General features: G+C 41.9%; 1 pseudogene; it reads left to right on the forward strand.

Annotated features, from left to right (window-relative positions):
* LOC147435420 (CBL-interacting serine/threonine-protein kinase 3-like) overlaps nucleotides 1-17,328 on the forward strand; it is an 80,212-nt pseudogene extending 62,884 nt beyond the window's left edge.
* Nucleotides 17,329-18,864: the final 1,536 nt, after the last annotated feature.

The raw sequence follows: 18,864 nt of genomic DNA on the forward strand, positions 1-18,864 counted from the left end.
CCTTCTCAACCCATTCACAATCAACACCATTGAATCTTGAAATAAGTGATTGTGGATCGGCTAAGCCCACATTCTGCATCATGAACATATCATGCCCAGAGGTATTCGATATGTGCACAAAGGTCACTCTATTCATAGAAAAAATCTCCTAATCACCACAATACTTACAAAGATACCTTTTATTGGGATCAATTCAATCAGTAAAAACACTCACTTGTTGATAGTGTGCATTACCATTAGAAACTAGGCTTTTGTGTTCTTTTCAAATTTGATGCATGTGTACTCAACTTTAGGCATGAGTTCCTTAGCCACTTTTTTCTACTTGGTCACTCATTCCAAGTATGGAGGTGGTGGTTGCCATCCCAAATTACAAACATCTTCTGGGCCATGAGGCTCAATTTGGGCATGGCCTCTAGCTGCACATTCAACTAATAGGAGAGTCCCAACCATTTGCGTCTTGAAGATCAAAAGGTATGAGCTCTTGTTCAGGAAGGCTATCTGTAATGATCAATTGTGCCATAGTTGGTTGAAACAACTTTTAATGGATAGATGAAACCAACTCGCAATGTGGTCGGTATCTGTGCGGATTGCAGGATTTTGCAAGAGACGACACAAGAGGGGATACGGGGAAGGAGGCACTAGAATGTGGCAATGTGATCATCCAACCACGTGGATGAAATATGCTTACATATTATGCAACCGAAAGTATCACTTACATTATTTGCATTGGTGTGTAAAGGCTTGTTAGAACTTCCTTTTCCAGTGCCGGTGGAAGGCACGTGCTCACTAGTATTTGTTGGGGCCTCAATACTGGAGGTATCGTGGACTTTGCTCTCACATATTGCTAGAGACATTACTAGCTCTTGGGTTATCTCTTTGGTGCGATCAATCCCTTCGACTATCATTCTCGCACGAATCCGACGTGCCATAGTCGATGGTGTAACGCGTGCACGCACACACACACACACACACACACAGTTTGTAAATGTGTGTGTGCATGTGGAGAGATGGGGATTCTAGTTGTGTATGTGTGTGTGTGTGTGTGTGTGCGTGCGCGAGCGTGTGTGTGAGGGAGAGAGGGATAGTGATAGTAAGAGAGAGAGATAGTCATAGAGAGAAAGATAGAGGGGAGTTTATGTGTCTGCTTATGAGATAGAGAAGGAGTTTGTGTGTGTGTGTGTGTGTGTGTGTGTGCGTGCGCGTGTGTGAAAGATAGGAATTGGGGAAGAGAGAGAGAGAGAGAGAGAGAGAGAGAGAGAGAGAGAGAGGCGCGGTGAGGGCCTATGTGGGGGTTTTGGGGGGGGGGGGGGGGGGGGGGCGTTAAGCGATAAGGGGGTGGGGAGTGGAAAGGCGGTGGTGAGGGGGGTGGGAACAAGGGTAAGGGGAAATTTGGGGGGGGGGGGGGAATGGGGGTAGGGCAGGGGGTGGGAACGGGTGTACGAGGCTAAGGGGAAAGGGGGGGGGGGGGGGGGGGGGGGTGGTGGGAATGGGAGTAAGGGGAAAGGGGGTAAGGCAGAGGCAAGGGGTGGGGATGGGGGTGAGAGGGGTGGGATGGGGGGCTAGGGGAATTATTCACATTAAGAGAAGTGATTGTAGTTGGGAGTTGGCCTGATGTTTCATCCACAAAAATAGTTCAATGCTTTCTCAGCAACCCCTTGCAAAAGCATTTCAGAGCTTTCTCAACAAGCCCTTGCTGGGCATGACAGTTATGCCTTTGTGTAGCCAGAAACCCTAACTTTACATCTTGTTAAAATAGCCTTGAGCATCCTTGTCACATGCACGTTAGGCATAAGCACAACCAAGCAAGGAATCTTTCTCCAAGAGCCCCCTGACTAGGAATCTCTCACCCATGCCAGCATCTTGCGTAAGGCCACAAGCCTTCAAGGTCCACGCATGGGTGATTGTGTGTGGATAGAGACCTTCCCTTTGCAACTAGTGAAAACAATATAGTGCTTCCTTGACATAGCCATCTTGCAATCAACGTGTTCCAAGCAAGTGACGACATTCTACACAAGAAGCAAATCTTGTGCTTTCGTGAAGGTACAAGGAACGAACCTTAGCAAAACGCACACACAAATAATAGCAAAAATTGGGGATGACGGAGGGGACCTCGCCTCAGAGACAGTATGGATTAGTTAATCCAAGGCGGAGGCAAGAACCTCGCCATGCAGTTGGAGTACAGCTCTAACCATGTCCCTGCCGGTGGCTCTCCACTATCGTTCTCGCTTATAGCCGGTGGCTCCTACCTACGGCCCTTGCTGTTCTACCTCATGCTATCCTACTTCCCTACCCTCCCTCCTCCCACCTTCCAACTCGGACCCCCTGTCTATCCGAGGTGTGTTTGAGAGGGGTAGATATGTGCACATGTGCGTGTGTATGTGTGTACGTGCGTTCGTGCGCGCCCGTGATTCATAAAAAAAAGTGTGAGTGTGTGTGCGCACACACACACACACGTATGCGCGTGAGGTTTCTTTACTTCGTTAACATAGCAGCCTCTTGTGAATTCTCGAGCTCTCAAGCCTCCACGTGGCAGCGATTTACTAACAGCTCCTCTCGCTTTTTTAGTCGCCAATTCAACGAAGTAAAAAAGAGAGCGTTGCTTGCGATCTGCCTCTATAGCTCATCGCAAACACTTTGCCCCTTCACACATATTGCACATGAGGCATGAAAGCCTTCCCCTGGGTGAGAGAAAGCACAAAGGAGCTCCTCTCTAGAACATGGCCAACCCTTGCTGGGCACACCATAGTTGGCATATATATCGGCCAAGACAGGTATGTTAGCATCTCAATGATAACTATGTTGGCATCAACGTTGGCGACATCATTTCCTCAACACAAAGTCATTGAATGTATCAAGGATGGTGCTCAATTCTGGCAGAGATATTGCAACAGGGGTTGAATATACTACCCTTTTACAAGACATTGACATGGATAAAAGTATGTATTCTCCATATGTATGTCGAATGTGGTTTTGATTGCAGGGTATGCTCAGCATGGCTGTGGCAAGGAAGCTTTGGGTTCCTTTCACAAGATTCAAAGCAAAGACCTGCAAACACTTGAAAGCCTTCTCCAGATGCAATCACCTACGTATGCATCTTGAAGGCATCTTGCTCTACGCAAGATGTTGATATGGGCACAAAAATTCACAATTATATTGTTAGTCAGAGGCAACTGAAAAGAAAAAATATGCCGTACTTGGCAGTGCTGTGGTCGATATATATGCCAAATGTGATGCGCTTGAGAAAGCACAAAAAGCGCTTGAGAAGCTTTTCGTCCGGAATCTCGCCTCTTGGAATGCATTGATTGCGGGATGTACCAAACATCAGAGGAACAAGCAAGCTCTAGAATATTTTGAGGTGATGCAAAGCGAGCGCAACTCTCTACATGAAATGAGCACATCTCTCTAGATGCAATTACCTAGGCTTGCATCTTGAAGGCATGTCGCAATTCAGAAGATGCAAATATGGACAAAATTCATGGGCTGTTTTGAACAGATTCAAAGCGAGGCCATCTCTCCACTCGGTGAGCACTACCTTGGTCAATATATATGCCAGATGCAACACGCTTGAGAAAGCACAAGAAGTGCTTATGGAGCTTCATGTCTGGAATGTTGTCCCTTGGAATTCATCAATTATGGGATGTGCGCAATAAGAGCAAGTCCACAAAGCTATAGGCTATTTTTAGCAAATTCAAAGCAATCTCTCTCTATATCCTCATGTAAGGATCACTTAAAATGGCATCTCTTGGAATGCACTACTCGCAGTATACGCAAAACAAGAGCAGGGCTAGAAAGCTCTAGGCCTTTTTCAATTTCCTATCTCAGAGCGTGGCCTCTTGAAATGCATTGATTGCAGGGTTTGTCCCATAGTAGATGTGAAGCGAGGTCCTCTCTCCAGATGCTATCACCTACGCACGCATCTTGAAGGCATGTGCCTCTAAGAAAGATGTTGATATGGGCACAAAAATTCACAATTATATTGTCAGTCAAAGTTTATTGAAAAAAGATGTGCTTGGCACATGGGTATCAAAATTCATGATGTGATTGCTAGGCAAGGGCTGTTGATTGCAAGATATGTGGAACATGGATATGGCAAAAAAAATATGGTCTTCTTTGGCGAAGTTAGGGATGTTCGCCATACAAAGTCTCTTGGAGTGCTCTTATGGCCCTAGGTTGCTTTAAACAAATGCAAAGAGATGTTTTCTCACATTGAGATTGTTGATAGCGGATTGGTGGTGAAAACATATTGTACTTGGTTGTGCTTTGGTCTACTTGTATGTCAAATGTGGTTCCCACATGAAAGAAAAAAAAAACCTTGATGGGCTTTCCCTGCAGAATGTCATCACCTGAAACGCATTGATTGCTGGATATGCCCAACTTCATTGTGCTAAGGTAGCTCAGGAAGCAGATGCAAACGGAAGGCTTTTCTCCAAATGCATTATCTGTGCTTGCATCTTGAAGGCCAATGGCCTTATGCAAGCCATTGACATGGGTGACAAAATCAATGAGAAGATACCTAGTACGGCGCTGTTGGTGAAGGATGTCATGCTTGGCCATGCTTGGTTGATATGTGTGGTACTGTCACGAAAGCATAAAAATATGAAAAGTTCTTGATTGGGATTCTCTCTGGAATGTCATCACCTGCAACATATTGGGTGCTAATATGCCTGTCGCAAGAAATCTCTTGATTGTTTTTACAGAACCTCTTTCTCCAAATACATTCACCTATGCTTACACCTTGAAGGCTTGTGGCCTTATGGAAGACTTTCACATGGGTATTAGAATTCACGCTGTGATTGCTAGTCAGGGGTTGCTGGGAGTACTATGTCATGCTTGGCGGTGGTTTGATCAATATGTATACCAAATTTGGTGTCCTCAGAATAGCACAAAAACTTCTTGAAGGACATCCTCCCTGGGATGTCATCTCTTTTAGCAGGTTAAGTGTAAAAGATGTCCAACATTGTTGATGTAAGGAAGTGCATCGATGATAGACATTCAATTGTGTGGTGAGTAAGTAGTATTATTTTTTTATTCTTGACACTAATAATGCAGTCAATGAAGGCACTAAAAATTGCATGCAGTCGTGGGAATGGCACGTTCCCTCGTATTATAAAAATTGGGAGGACTGTGCAAACTCCCCCATGCAAGGAGACTTGCATGTTTTCTTTTCTTTGAAACATAAAAATGGAACAACAAACAATTAATAACATTGATATCTTGTATGATCACAAACATTGAGCTTAACAAGACTCTAACCCTCCTTGTGGTTGTCTATGAGGTACCCCTCTGAAGCACTACGATACGTATCCGATTTTTATGAGGTGCACCTCTGAACCACGACGATCGGTATCCCAAACACGCTTTCAAGTAAAAAGATCTAACATGCTTTGATGAAAAATCTCTCTCTCTCTCTCTCTCTCTCTATTTTCTCTAAAAAATTATAACACTCTTTGATGAAAATTTTCTCTCTTTAATTGCACTCACCTACGCTTCCACCTCAAAGGCTTGTGGCCTTATATGAGATCTTCAAACAAAATTCATTTTCTCAGTTTTTGACTAACAAAATCTAGGCAACAAGCAATATTTGGAACACAAGTCAAGCATAGACAAGCAAGGCATGATCAGGAGTTAAAAGGAATGGGTTTTTCTTTTCTAACTAGATTGATTCCAAGATATATCCAACCTGCTGGTGGCAAGAAAGCTTTGGGTTTCTTTTACTACATGTGAAGGAAAGGCTTGTCTCTAATTTCAATCACGTACGCTTCCACCTTGAAAGCTTGCGGCCTTATACAAGATCTTCAAACACAATTTGTTTTCTCGATTTTTAGTTAGTAAGATCTAGAGAACAAGCAATATTCAAAACACAACTCAGCCATAGACAAGCGGGGTGTGATGAGGGTTAAAGGCAATGGGTTATTATTTTTAGACCAGACTGATTACAATATATACTCAACATGGTTGTGGCAAGCCTAGCTTTGAGATGATTTTACCAGATGTGAAGGGAACACCCCTCTCTAATCGCAATCACCTTGTGGCCTTACGCAAGACCTTTACATGTATGATTTCTTAATTCACGATAAGAGTGCTAGCCAGGGGCTATCGGAGCAAGATACCATGCTTGATGGTGTTTTGATCTATATGTATGTCAAATATGGTGCCGTCACGATAGCACGAGAAGTTTTGGATGGGGATCCTCTCTAGACTGTCATCTCTACGAGTAATTGTAGGATATGGTCAACCTGGTCTATTTTTGCTAGATGTGAAGGAAAGGCTTGTCTCTAATTGCAATCACCTATGCTTCTACCTCGAAGTGCGGGAGTCTAGAGGATGCTCACATGCTATTGCAGCGGTTGCTAGTAAGAAATGTTGTTACCTAGAGTGCGACAATTGCTGGCTATGCTCTACATAGCAACTTTTCTTGGCTTCCAATTATTTTTAGAGCATGCTAGATTTAGTGCTCAAGCCAAATGATGCGACTTTTACCAGTTTGTTCTCAGCTTGTAGTCATGTAGGTGAGGTTGAGGAGGCATGATGACATTTCAAGTCCATACAGTAGGACCATAACTTAGAACCTATCTTAGGCCACTATAATTCTATGTTGGATCTCCTTACTAAAGTAGGACTTTTAAAGTAGACAGAGGAGCTAATGAAAAGTATACCATTTTTTTGGATATTATCAGATGCCTTTTGTAATACACATAACAATGTGACATTAGGAGAACGTTGCTTCGATTGAGTGCTCGATAAAGGCGGTTGGGAGGCAGTTGTGCAATTGCTTATATATTAATGTCTGGCATCTATGCCAGTGTAGGCATGGAAAAGGATGTGGCAAGAATACAAGACATGAGAAGTTTCTCAAATGTATGGAAAAACGATACTACGAGATTTATGTGAATGGTGTATCACCATCAAGATGACCTCCTGCCCATGAGAGGCATTTCAAATCAACAAGTGAGGTGAAGGCTTCTCTTTCGACAAAGTCTCTTGTTGAATCTTCAAATGACACAACCATACCCACACAAAAGACAAGAAAATGCAGACAATAGAGTGAGATTGAATGAAAGAATTAATACAATCTAAAAGGTAAGAACATATTTAGACATATCAACATTAGGACATGAAAATCGTGGAGTTGTCAAAATAGGATTAGGTCAACTCAAGGTAATATGATTTGTGGAAAACAAAGCACAAGCTCTCTCTCTCTCTCTCTCTCTCTAATTTTTTCTTCTAGGTTCTTGTTTTCTCTTACCCTCGGACTCACTTCAATTCAATACAAATGCGGCTAACGAAGCACTCTAGTTTACCTTGATTGTCTAATATCGGTTTTGAGAATCCTCCAAGGAGACCTACTCCACTTGGCAGCACCTCAGTGGAGGGAGATAATTAATTATAGAGATGGCAAAAGATGACAAAAAGTTGTGAGCTACATATAGAAAAGCGATTTGTAGTCAGTGCAATATCGTAAATAGAGAGAGAGAGAGAGAGAGAGAGAGAGAGAGAGAGAGAGAAGGAGAATAATAGAGTTTTAACATTGTAGAACACTATCCCAAGAGACCTTAACACTAGGTTGGTAATGGGACACTTTTATGTCCTGTTAAGTGACCATTTTCCTTGAATTATGTCAAGAGTTTCAAAATGGATTTTGAGGTGCTATCTGTCTAGAAATTTGTCTCATGAGCTGAAAAAAACTCGACATTTTTTTGGAATATCAATTCCATCTTTAACCTTGTCCTTGCACAACATTTCACAACCTAAACTGTGTGAAAAAACGGGTCCTGTTTTTGGCTTTTTTCAACTTTTTGCAACTATACCACTCTAGAATTCATGTTTGTGAGGTCCATAATGCTAGAGAACTATCTTTAGTAGTCCTCAACATGTCATGATGCTTCTAGGGAGAAATAAATGTTAAAGTTGTAAGTTATGACCAAATTACAAAAATGGTCAAATCCTGTTTTTTAGCCAATTTTAGCTCTTCTATGATTTTTTTGGTGGCTTTCATGATATCCAAATGCAGTTTTGATTTTCTATGTCGCATATTGTAACATAAAGCTAATATTTCTTAAGTTTTGGGGTACCTAATACCCTATTTTGCATAGTAGACAACGATGGTTGATTCTTTCAATTATAGAAGAAAACGAAACACTCTAGTATATCAAGTATAGCTTTTTCAATATTGTTAGTTTCTTGTGACAACTACATGCATTTTGTAGGTAGTAACCATATCCAGTCATAAGGATGAAATTTGGCTAGATATTGAATAGTTTCTATGGGATTCTACAACTCATAATGTTGAACCCAGTTTTTTCATGTTTGTTGTACTTAGCACTTCATTTTTGTCCCCAAGATTCCCCTTGGTAAGAGATGTATTATTCTTTTGACATGCTCCATGGCTCCTTATGAACCTAAAGGACAATAGGGAACTAAGAAAACATGCATATATTATTTGTATTGAGCGTGGCTATAGAAACTTTGACGATAGGTTTGCAGAATGGTAAAAATTGAACTTTTTTGTACCTATTTCTTTTGGCAAAACAAAAAATAGTGAGTGAGAAGGAATCATATGTTCTGATCACCAACCCATTGAAGTTAACTAGGGAATTTATCTCAAGTCCTACAAAAATCCCTAATCTTATTTTTATGCAACAAAATGTAAGAAATGATTGTTTTGATGAAAATGTACTGGTCCATCAACTTTGGAGGCTTGGTGTGACCAAAAGATGAGAAATTTTACAAGTTTCTTATTTTTTCCATGTGTAGTAGGCCTTGAACTATAACCTCATGAAAGGATTTTACAAAATGAGTGGATCTACTATGGTGTTGGAGGTTTTTTTCAAAACCCTGAAAGGACACTTTTATGTCCTGTTAGGTTACCAACCTAGTGTTAAAGATCTAGCCGACGAGGAGTTGAACTCAAGACCTGTTATTCAAGAGGAAAATGGCATAACTAATCTACCAAACTTGGGTGATAGAAAGGCTATACCATTTTCCTCTTTTTATTAGCACGCACACACACACACCCAAGAAGAAGAGATTTTTAACGTCGTGAGAAACTATCCCAAGAGACCTTAAAGATCTAGCTGACGAGGAGTTGAACTCAAGACTTATTCAAGAGGTAAATGGCATAACCAATCTACCACACTTGGGTGATAGAAAGAGAGAGAGAGAGAGAGAGGGATTTGTAACAAGGCAGCATGATACATGCTGATATTTGCGATGGTGGGTTACTTGAAAATAACACACACTGATCATGCCCAATAGGGGCAAGGCCAGGAAGCTCTGGGCTATTTCAGTAGATGAAAAGAGAGGGCATCTCTTTGAAGAGCTTCCTGTCTGGAATGTCGTCTCTTGGATATGCCCAATAGATGCAGGACCAGGACGCTATGGTCTATTTGAGAGAGAGATTTTTAGGATACATGTTGATATTCGTGATAGTGGGTTAATTGAAAATAACAGTATGTATGTCAAGTGTGGTGTACTTGTTTGAGCGCAACAAGTCCTTGACAAGCTTCATTTTTAGAATGTTCTCTTGGAGTGCATCGATTTTGGGATATGCTCCAGCAGGGGCAAGGCAGGAAAATCTGGGTTGTTTTCAACAGGCGCAAATGTTGGGGTATAAAGCCCAATGTGGTCGCCCAGGTAAGTGGGCGGGCCGCCAGGTATGTACACATATTCTTTTGTAAAAACCTAATAAGAACTCACTATGCTCTACACATCACAGTAGAGCGAGTTCACCATATCGTCGTGCTCTTCTTCTCGCACTCTCTCTCGCGTCGCACTTCCGCTCGTACTCCTTCAACTGGTATCAGAGCTCAGATCGAGGCTCGGGGCAGCACTGCAGGAGGCTAGAGTCACCAACTCAGATTGGAGTGAAATTCGACAGGCGAAGACACGGCCCCAAATCTCGTGGGTAAGCCCGAAGGGCTTAGTGTTGTCAAAATTTCATTCTGAGGTCATCTCGGCCACTGTTCGGCTTCGACAAAGGTCTGCGCAGGCCATTTTCGACTACGTGGTCTCGACGGGTGCAGATCTGACTCTGCAAATTTGGGGTTTTCGGCCTACGACTGCAGGTGCTGAGGATATCGACACTCCCAGAGTGTTGATTTGTGGTTGTCTACACATCGAAGGACGGCTCACAGTTCTTGGAGACGTGTCACATACGACACGGGCGCATCTACACACAGACTGTAGGCGACATCCACTAGTTCATCAGGTAGCTTGTGTTTGCTGCTTGATATTCCAGATTTCATCCTGACATTGCAGGTACTTCCACATGGGATGTATTGTCAGAGATGATGTATGCTTGTTGAGGGTTTGCTGGCTGTGAGTCACGCAGCAAACAACCGCCGCAGCGGTTACAACATATAGTGGGAAATTTGTGGATGTATGACTTTGTGGGAAGTCTATGTACTGTCAGATTTACTGCTGCCTTTGTTGAGGGTCGAGTGAGGTTTTATTGAGCTAGGGGATTCTCGAATGTTGAGATCCTTTCGGTGATACAGGTCTTGGAGCGATCCCTCGAGCACCCTTAGATAGGCAGCTAGGATGTATTGACTGTGAGTTAGACAGTTGGGATTGCATCTTTGCTTTACTGCCGTTGAGGCATTGTCACAGTCTATGCTTACAGGACAGTGACAAGACAGTGAGAGACAGTACAGGTGCAGGACAGGTTTACCCACAGCTTCCAGTGTCAGAGAGACAGTGTTTTTTGAGCTGTTTTTTGGTCTGTTTTTTGAGTACACCAGAGCCATTTTAAAAAGGAGACTCTGCCAAAATTTATGCAGAATCTGAAGCTTTCTTGGTTCATTTGACAGGTTGATATTGGTTCAGCGGTCAGTTTACAGGGGAAACTCTGCAGAATTTTTCCCAGGAAAGTAAACTATTGTGAAGCATAGCTATGGCTAGATCACAGGACACTGCTCTTTACAATATCAAGAAGCTGCATGGAACCAATTTCCCATTGTGGAAGCAGCAGATTTGGCACGTGTTGGTACAAAAGAAGCAGATAAAACCTATAAAGCTCAAGGGGATAAAACCAGAAGATATGGACGAAGATGAATGGAGCGAAATGGATGAATTGGCACTTTCTACCATTATGCTGACTTTGACAGAAAGCGTTTACTTCAATGTAGCAGACGAGATGTCGGCTTATCAAGCATGGTTAAAGCTGAGTGATCTTTATGAGAAGCAGAGTGCAGCTTCACAGGTATACTGGCTTAAGAAGCTTGTTGACTTGAAGATGAAAGAAGGGACACCTATGTCCAATCATCTGAATGAATTCAACACAATCTATAGTCAGTTGTCAGCTCAAGGTGTCAAGTTTGATGAACCTGTTAGAGCTATGTTCCTGTTGATCACATTGCCGAAAAGTGGGGACACTTTTCGCACAGCTTTGAGTAATTCTGCACCTCCAGATGGTTTGAACATAGCAGGTGTAGAAGGAAGTCTGCTTACTGAAGAAACCAATAGAAAGACAATGGACAAAGGCAAAGGACCATCCTTAGTTGTCAGGGGAAGGACCAAAGAAAAGTACAAAGGTGGAAAGAGGAATCAGTCTCGTAGCAAGTCCCGCAGTGCTAAAGGCAAGAGTGACATAGAATGCTACCATTGTGGCAAGAAGGGTCACATGAAAAGAGACTGCAGAGAATGGAAAGCAGAAAAAGGCAAAGAGAAAGCTGAAGACCATGGTGAGAAGGGTCACATGAAAAGAGACTGCAGAGAATGGAAAGCAGAAAAAGGCAAAGAGAAAGCTGAAGACCATGGTGAGAAGAACAAGTCCCCAGTGAAGATTCAAGAAATAAATGTGACAAACACTGTTGCAGAGGATGACAGTCTAGTGTCAGGAGACATCTACTTCTTGAAGAATACAATGGACTCAGCTCTTCTTACAGCATCTGATGGAAATGCACTGACTGACTGGATTATAGACTCAGGGGCATCACTTCATGTGTCTCCAAACAAGGAGTGGTTTACCTCTTATGTGACCACTAAAGATCATGTTCGGCTAGGCAATGGGCAGACATGTGAGATCTTAGGTGTTGGAGATGTTCAATTGAAGTTTCAGAATGGCTCTTCTTTCACGCTGAAGAATGTGAGACATGTTCCCGCAATTACAAAGAGCTTGATCAGCACAGGTTTACTTGATGATGCTGGCTACGTCACCACTTTTGGACAGAACATGTGGAAGATATCCAAGGGTTCTATGACAGTAGCACATGGAGTAAAGTCTGGAGGACTTTACATGATTTATGTATCAAATGTCTCTAAAAATGTAATCAATGTAACCGAGCAGCCGAACGTTTCTTTGTGGCATTGCCGGTTAGGACAGATGTCCAAGAAGGGAATGGAGATCTTGTCTCGTTCTGGTTATTTGCCTGGCTTTTCATTTAATGATTTTGAATTCTCTGAACATTGTCTGTATGGTAAGCAAACACAGCAGCCACATAAACATAGAAGCAGTAGAAGAGATACACAATTGGCACTTGTTCATAGTGATTTGTGTGGACCTATGCCTAACCTATCTCTAGGGGGAGCTTCTTACTTTATGACATTTATAGATGATTACTCGAGGAAAGTATGGGTTTACTTTCTCAACACAAGGATGAAGCGTTTAGTGTTTTCAAAACGTTTGTGACACTTGTGGAGAATCAGAGTGGCAAGAAGCTTAAATGCTTACGCACTGACAATGGTGGAGAGTATGTTTCAAAGGCCTTTTAGGACTTTTGTGAGTCAAAAGGTATAAAACGTGAACTTACTGCTCCTTACAATCCTCCTCAAAATGGTGTTGCTGAGAGAATGAATAGGACCATACAAGAGAAGGTCAGAAGTATGTTGTCTAATGCACAACTACCAAATGGGTTTTGGGCTGAAGCTGTATCAACAGCTGTTCATCTTGTAAATAGATCTCCTAGCAAGGTTTTGCAGAAGGATTCAGTGCCAGAGATGGTATGGTCAGGCAAAATGCCCTCATACAAGCATCTCAGAGTCTTTGGCTGTGAGTCATATACTCACGTTCCAAAGGAATTTAGGAACAAACTTGAGCCAAAGAGTAGAAAGTGCATCTTCCTAGGCTATGGTAATTCTGGTGAGATGGGGTACAGACTTTGGGATCCCGAATCCAGAAAGGTTGTCCGCAGCAATGATGTTCACTTTAATGAATCCAAATATCATTCTAAACCAGAGAGGGTTGAGGAGATTAGAAGAGTTGTCTTCCAAGAAGATGGACCTGCACGTGCAAGAAAAAATGTCAGGGCTCAAGAGGAGCAAGGACAGGATAGATTGGAACCACAGGTTGTGGCTGAGCCTGAGCCACCTATTGTGCGTAGATCTGGACGTGCCACGCGACCTCCTGATAGGTTTGTTCCATCTATGAACTATGTCATGTTGACTGATTGCAATGAGCCTTCATGTTACAAGGAAGCAGTGCAAATGAAGGACTCCGGGAATTGGCAATTGGCCATGCAGTCAGAGATGACAGCTCTGCATAAAAACAAGACATGGAAGCTAGTTAAATTACCACAGGGCAAAAAGGCTCTACCTTGTAAATGGGTTTACAGGTATAAGATCACCGCTCATGATAGTCAGCCAAAGTACAAAGCAAGGCTTGTTGCCAAGGGCTTTAAGCAAGAACAAGGCATTGACTTTGATGAAGTCTTCTCTCCGGTGGTCAAGATGACTACATTGAGATGCTTTCTTGCATTGGTTGCCATATTAGATTTGGTGTTGCACCAAATGGATGTCAAGACAGCGTTCTTGCATGGTGATTTAGATGTGTAAATTTACATGCAGCAGCCAGAAGGGTTTGTTGAGAAAGGCAAGGAAGATTGGGTATGCCAGTTGTTAAAGAGCCTTTATGGCTTAAAACAATCACCGAGGGCATGGTACCATAAATTCCACAAGTTTATGATTTCTCAAGGCTACAAACGTAGTGAGTTCGATCACTGTCTATATACAAAGAAGGCTAAGGATGGCAGTTGGCTGATCCTTATTTTGTATGTGGATGACATGTTGATTGCTGGCAAGCACTTGGAAGAAATTTCAGCTTTGAAGTCAAAGATGGAAAAATCGTTTGACATGAAAGACATGGGTGAGGCAAGTCATATACTTGGTATGCGCATTGAGAGAGACAGATCAAAGAAGTTGATTTGGTTATCTCAAACAGAGTATATTGACAAGGTTTTGCAACGTTTCAATATGGAGAAGGGAAAGGCACTGAGTGTTCCACTGCCACCATATGTGAAACTTAGCAAACAAGATTGTCCTGTGTCTGAGGAAGAACAGGCTGAAATGGATAAGATTCCATATGCGTCTGCAGTGGGTAGTTTGATGTATGCAATGATTGCTACTCGCCCAGACATTGCATTTGCAGTGGGAGTAGTAAGTTGATACATGTCAAACCCACGCAAGAAACATTGGGAGGCAGTGAAAGGAATATTGAGATACCTGAAAGCTACAAAGAGTATGCGTATATGCTATGGGAGTCAGGAGCTAAGTGTAAAGGGTTTTACAGACTCAGATTATGCAGGCGACTTAGACAACCGAAGGTCTACGTCAAGGTATGTCTTTACATTGGCTGGTGGAGCAGTATCATGGCGTTCTAGATTACAAGATTGTGTTACTCAGTCTACTACAGAGGCTGAATATGTTGCAGCATTAGAGGCATGCAAAGAATCAATTTGGCTTAATCGACTAGTAACAGATTTGGGAATCAAAGAAGAGATGCCTGTGTTATATTGTGATAGTCAAAGTGCTACACAATTGGCTCGCAATCCAGTTTATCACTCAAAGACAAAGCATGTGGATGTGAAGTATCATTTCATCAGGGAAATGCTCGAGGATAAGCAACTTCAGCTTGTCAAAGTTCACACCACAGAAAATCCTGCTGATCTACTTACAAAAGGACTTCCCTGAGAGAGCTTTGCGCATTTTTGCAAGCAGTTAGGTGTAGGGTAGTACATCACTTCTCTACATCTCTTGTATATTAGCTTGTATAGTAGCTTATCTCACATTTAAAGTACCACATTGGACTTTAAGTGGGAGGTTGTTGGGGTATAAAGCCCAATGTGGTTGCCCAGGTAAGTGGGCGGGCCGCCAGGTATGTACACATATTCTTTTGTAAAAACCTAATAAGAACTCACTATGCTCTACACATTACAGTAGAGCGAGTTCACCATATCGTCGTGCTCTTCTTCTCGCACTCTCTCTCACGTCGCACTTCTGCTTGTACTCCTTCAGCAAAGAGAGGGCATCATAATCACCTACACGTGCATCTTGAAGGCATCTGGATCATGCAAGATGTTGTTATGGGAAAAAGAGTTCATGATGATATTGTTAGCCATGGACTATTGATAGAAAGCGTGCTTGGGACTACCTTGGTCACAGGTATCCCAATTGTGGTGTACTTCATTAAGCATAAAATGTGCTTGAGGAGCTTCCTGTCACAAATGCCATCTCTTAAAATGTATTGATCACGGGATATGCCCAGTAGAGGCAGGGCCAAGAAGGTCTGGGTTTTTTTCAGTAGATGCAAAGAGAGGTCATCTCTCCAAATATATTCACCTACATGTGCATCTTGAAGGCATGTGGCATGTTGATATGGGAAAAAGAACTGATGATGATATTGTTAGTCAAGGGTTGTTTACAGAAAACCTCGTGCTTGGCACTACCTTGGTCGACATGTATGACAAATGTGGTTTTATAAAGCACAAAAAGCGCTCGAGGAGATTCCTGTGGAATGTCATCTCTTGGAATGCAGTGATTGTAGGATATGCCCAACAGAGGCAGGGCCAAGAAGCTCTGGGCTGTTTGAGAGAGAGATTTGTACCAAAGCAGTAGGATACATGCTTATATTCGCGATAGTTGATTAATTGAAAATATCAGTATGTATGTCAAGTGTGGTGTACTTGTCCAAGCGCAACAAGTCTTTGACGAGCCTTGTGTCCGAAGTGTTGTTTCTTGGAGTGCATTGATTTTGGGATATGCCCAGTAGGGGCATGCAATCACCTACACGTGCATCTGGAGGCATCTGGAATCATGCAAGAGGGAAAAAGAGTTCTCGATGATATTGTTAGCCATGAACTATTGACAAAAAACGTCATGTTTGGCACTACCTTGGTCAACATGTATGCCAAATGTGGTGTACTTCATAAAGCACAAAAAGTGCTTGAGGAGATTTTTGTCTGGAATTTTGTCTCTTGAATCACAGGATTTGCCCAAGAGAGGCAAGGCCAGGAAGCTCTCGGCCATTTTCAATAGATGTGCACATCTCTCTCTCTCTCTCTCTCTCTCTCTCTCTCTCTCTCTCTCTCTCTCTCTCTCTCTCTCTCTCTCTCTCTCTCTCTCTCTCTCTCTCTCTCTCTCTCTCTCTCTCCCCCTCCCAATATACACGCATACACTCAAGCTTCCAAGAGACCCCATGTATACTTGGCAGCGATTGAAGGCCGGCAGTAACAAATTGTTAAAGATACCATGAATTGAATGATCTTCCCATCGGTGTTTACTACACAATGTTTGGGAATAGTGTGACAATAGACATGGTGACCTAACTGCACTCTATGCGCCAGGATTTCAGCAAAGTTGTGCTTCGACTAATCAATCCCTAAAACGTAACTTTAGTGAGGTTGAGGCAGGCAGCTTTGACAAGATTATAGGCATTATTCATGTTTCATATTTCAGTTTGCATTAAGTAAGGGATTCTCTTTTAGAAGCTTCTAGTATACGTGCATATTGAGATTGGTAGAATGGTTGAGCATGAAGCTAGAAAGTACTTCTAGAAACTTATACATGTTGTTGATCACTATCACAGTCGTGGTGTATGTCATCAAGATTTGAAGGTCAGCTCAATGACCTCAACTACAGCATGAATTATGTTATTATTTGTTTACAAAATATTATTCACATTTGTTCCTCTACTGCCAGCCAAATAATCTCCTACTTGACTCAAAAGGTGAACTTAAAATTTTTGACTTCAGTCTTAGTGCTTTTGCATAGCAATGCTGGGTATGTTTCATGATTACAACGAGTAAGAGATTTGTGTCACGTCAAATTTTAAACTACTGGATTGCATTGCATGTATAGGAGGATAGCTTACTCCATAAAACTTGTGAAACTCCTAATTATGTTGCACCAAATTAAAGGTCAGCCCTCTTTGCTTGGCATTCACTAACTTTCTCTCATTTAATTAGAACACTGCCAGATCCATTGGTGTGTCAGGTTTGATGGGTATTTTATGGACAAATAATCAATGAAAAGGGCTATGATGGTGTTGCGATAGATAACTGGTCTTGTGGGGTTATACTTTATGTTCTTTTGAGTGGGTTTCTCCCCTTCGATTAGTTCAACACCATTGAGTTTTACAAGAAGTTGTTGTCAACTAAATTGCTTTACACTATTTTAGATACCTTGACAATCTCTCATTCTAGTGGTTTCTTGAATTTACAGATCTTTCCCATCTTGGTTTTTAGAAGGGGCCTAGAACCATGTGACCAGAATTCTTGATGCCAACCCAAAAACAGTGAGTGGGGGATTTGGTATCGAATTTGGAAATAGTGTGTATTTTGGTGTTGAGAACCTCAATTGTATTTTAGCATCTCTCTCTTCTTTTGGTGTCTTCCACTACATGACAGTGTCTAAAGTGCTCAAGGATGTGTGGTTCAAAGTTCATGACATTGCTAGAAAGTGTGGCTATGATGATGTTGAGGTTGATGGCATTTATGGGGTTTCTAGCTGTGGAGAGGTATGTTTGTGTGCACTTTGTGAAACCTTCATGTAAGAGTGGTGTGGCTTGCATACTAGTTCATGAAATGGGATGTGTTTACTATCAAATTTGGAGTTTCTTGTGTAGGCGCTTGGATTGTAGTCGAAGTTGTAGGTATTCAATAATACAAAGACTTGGCTAACATCCACATAGTCTTTAGTCATCAATGAAAAGTGAAACAAGATTTACATCAAAGCATCCAACCAGTGAGATTCTTGGGAAGATGGCCCCTTTTGCTAGTGCCTTGGGTTTTAAAGACAAATTGAAGAACTATAAGATGTGTGGGACCTCCTACTTTGTGCATGTCTTGCTTATAAGCTAGTAATGCAAAGCTGGTCCTTAGCTTTAAATAGTCATAAGGTGTTTTTTATGTCATCATTATCGCACTTGATCTCACTTTTTGTATGCCTAACCTTGCAAAGACAATTGTAGAAACTTATGGTAGATAAGTTCTAGAATAAGCTCATAATTAGCTAATTTGGTATGTGTGAGAAGAGTGTTGTAATAAGCATGCAAGTGAGTAGCTCTGATTCATCTTCAGTAGCTCCAATTTATCTTTGGCCTCATCTGACTTTACACAAGCTCCTGCTCTCATTGCTGTTGAAGCACCATAGTTGCTTGATGCCACTCTTACATGCGTTAAGCTTTTAATTATTATATGCACGTGCAAGTGAACCAAGCGGCAAAGAACTTTCTTGTAGCCTGATAGACGGCTTCTCAAAGAACAATGAAGTGAGAAAGGCTCTTAAGATATACTCCCAAATGAGAAAGAGGGGATTAGTCTCAAATGTGGTCGCATAAAGTGCTTGATGCATGTCCTGTTGAAGCTAAATGAGGTCAGTAATGCTGTTGAGATATACTCTCACATGGAGAATGGGGATGCATTTTAAACGTGGTGACATATAGCAGCTTGACTACATCACCAATGTATTAACCTTGTTTGGGGAAACAACAAATTGAATACATCAATACATCAAGGTCACATTCCAGGCTAGGCCAATTGTAGCAAAATTACAACATGCATACAACAACGTGAATCAAAAGAACAATAGAAGGCAAGGAAGAATATCCTACAAGTGCCACTGGTTTCATTCCATAAATCAATTGCAAATCAC

The sequence above is a fragment of the Adiantum capillus-veneris genome, chromosome 18, assembly GCF_014529385.1.
Source record: "Adiantum capillus-veneris isolate H3 chromosome 18, ASM1452938v2, whole genome shotgun sequence".
Taxonomy (NCBI): Eukaryota; Viridiplantae; Streptophyta; class Polypodiopsida; order Polypodiales; family Pteridaceae; genus Adiantum; species Adiantum capillus-veneris.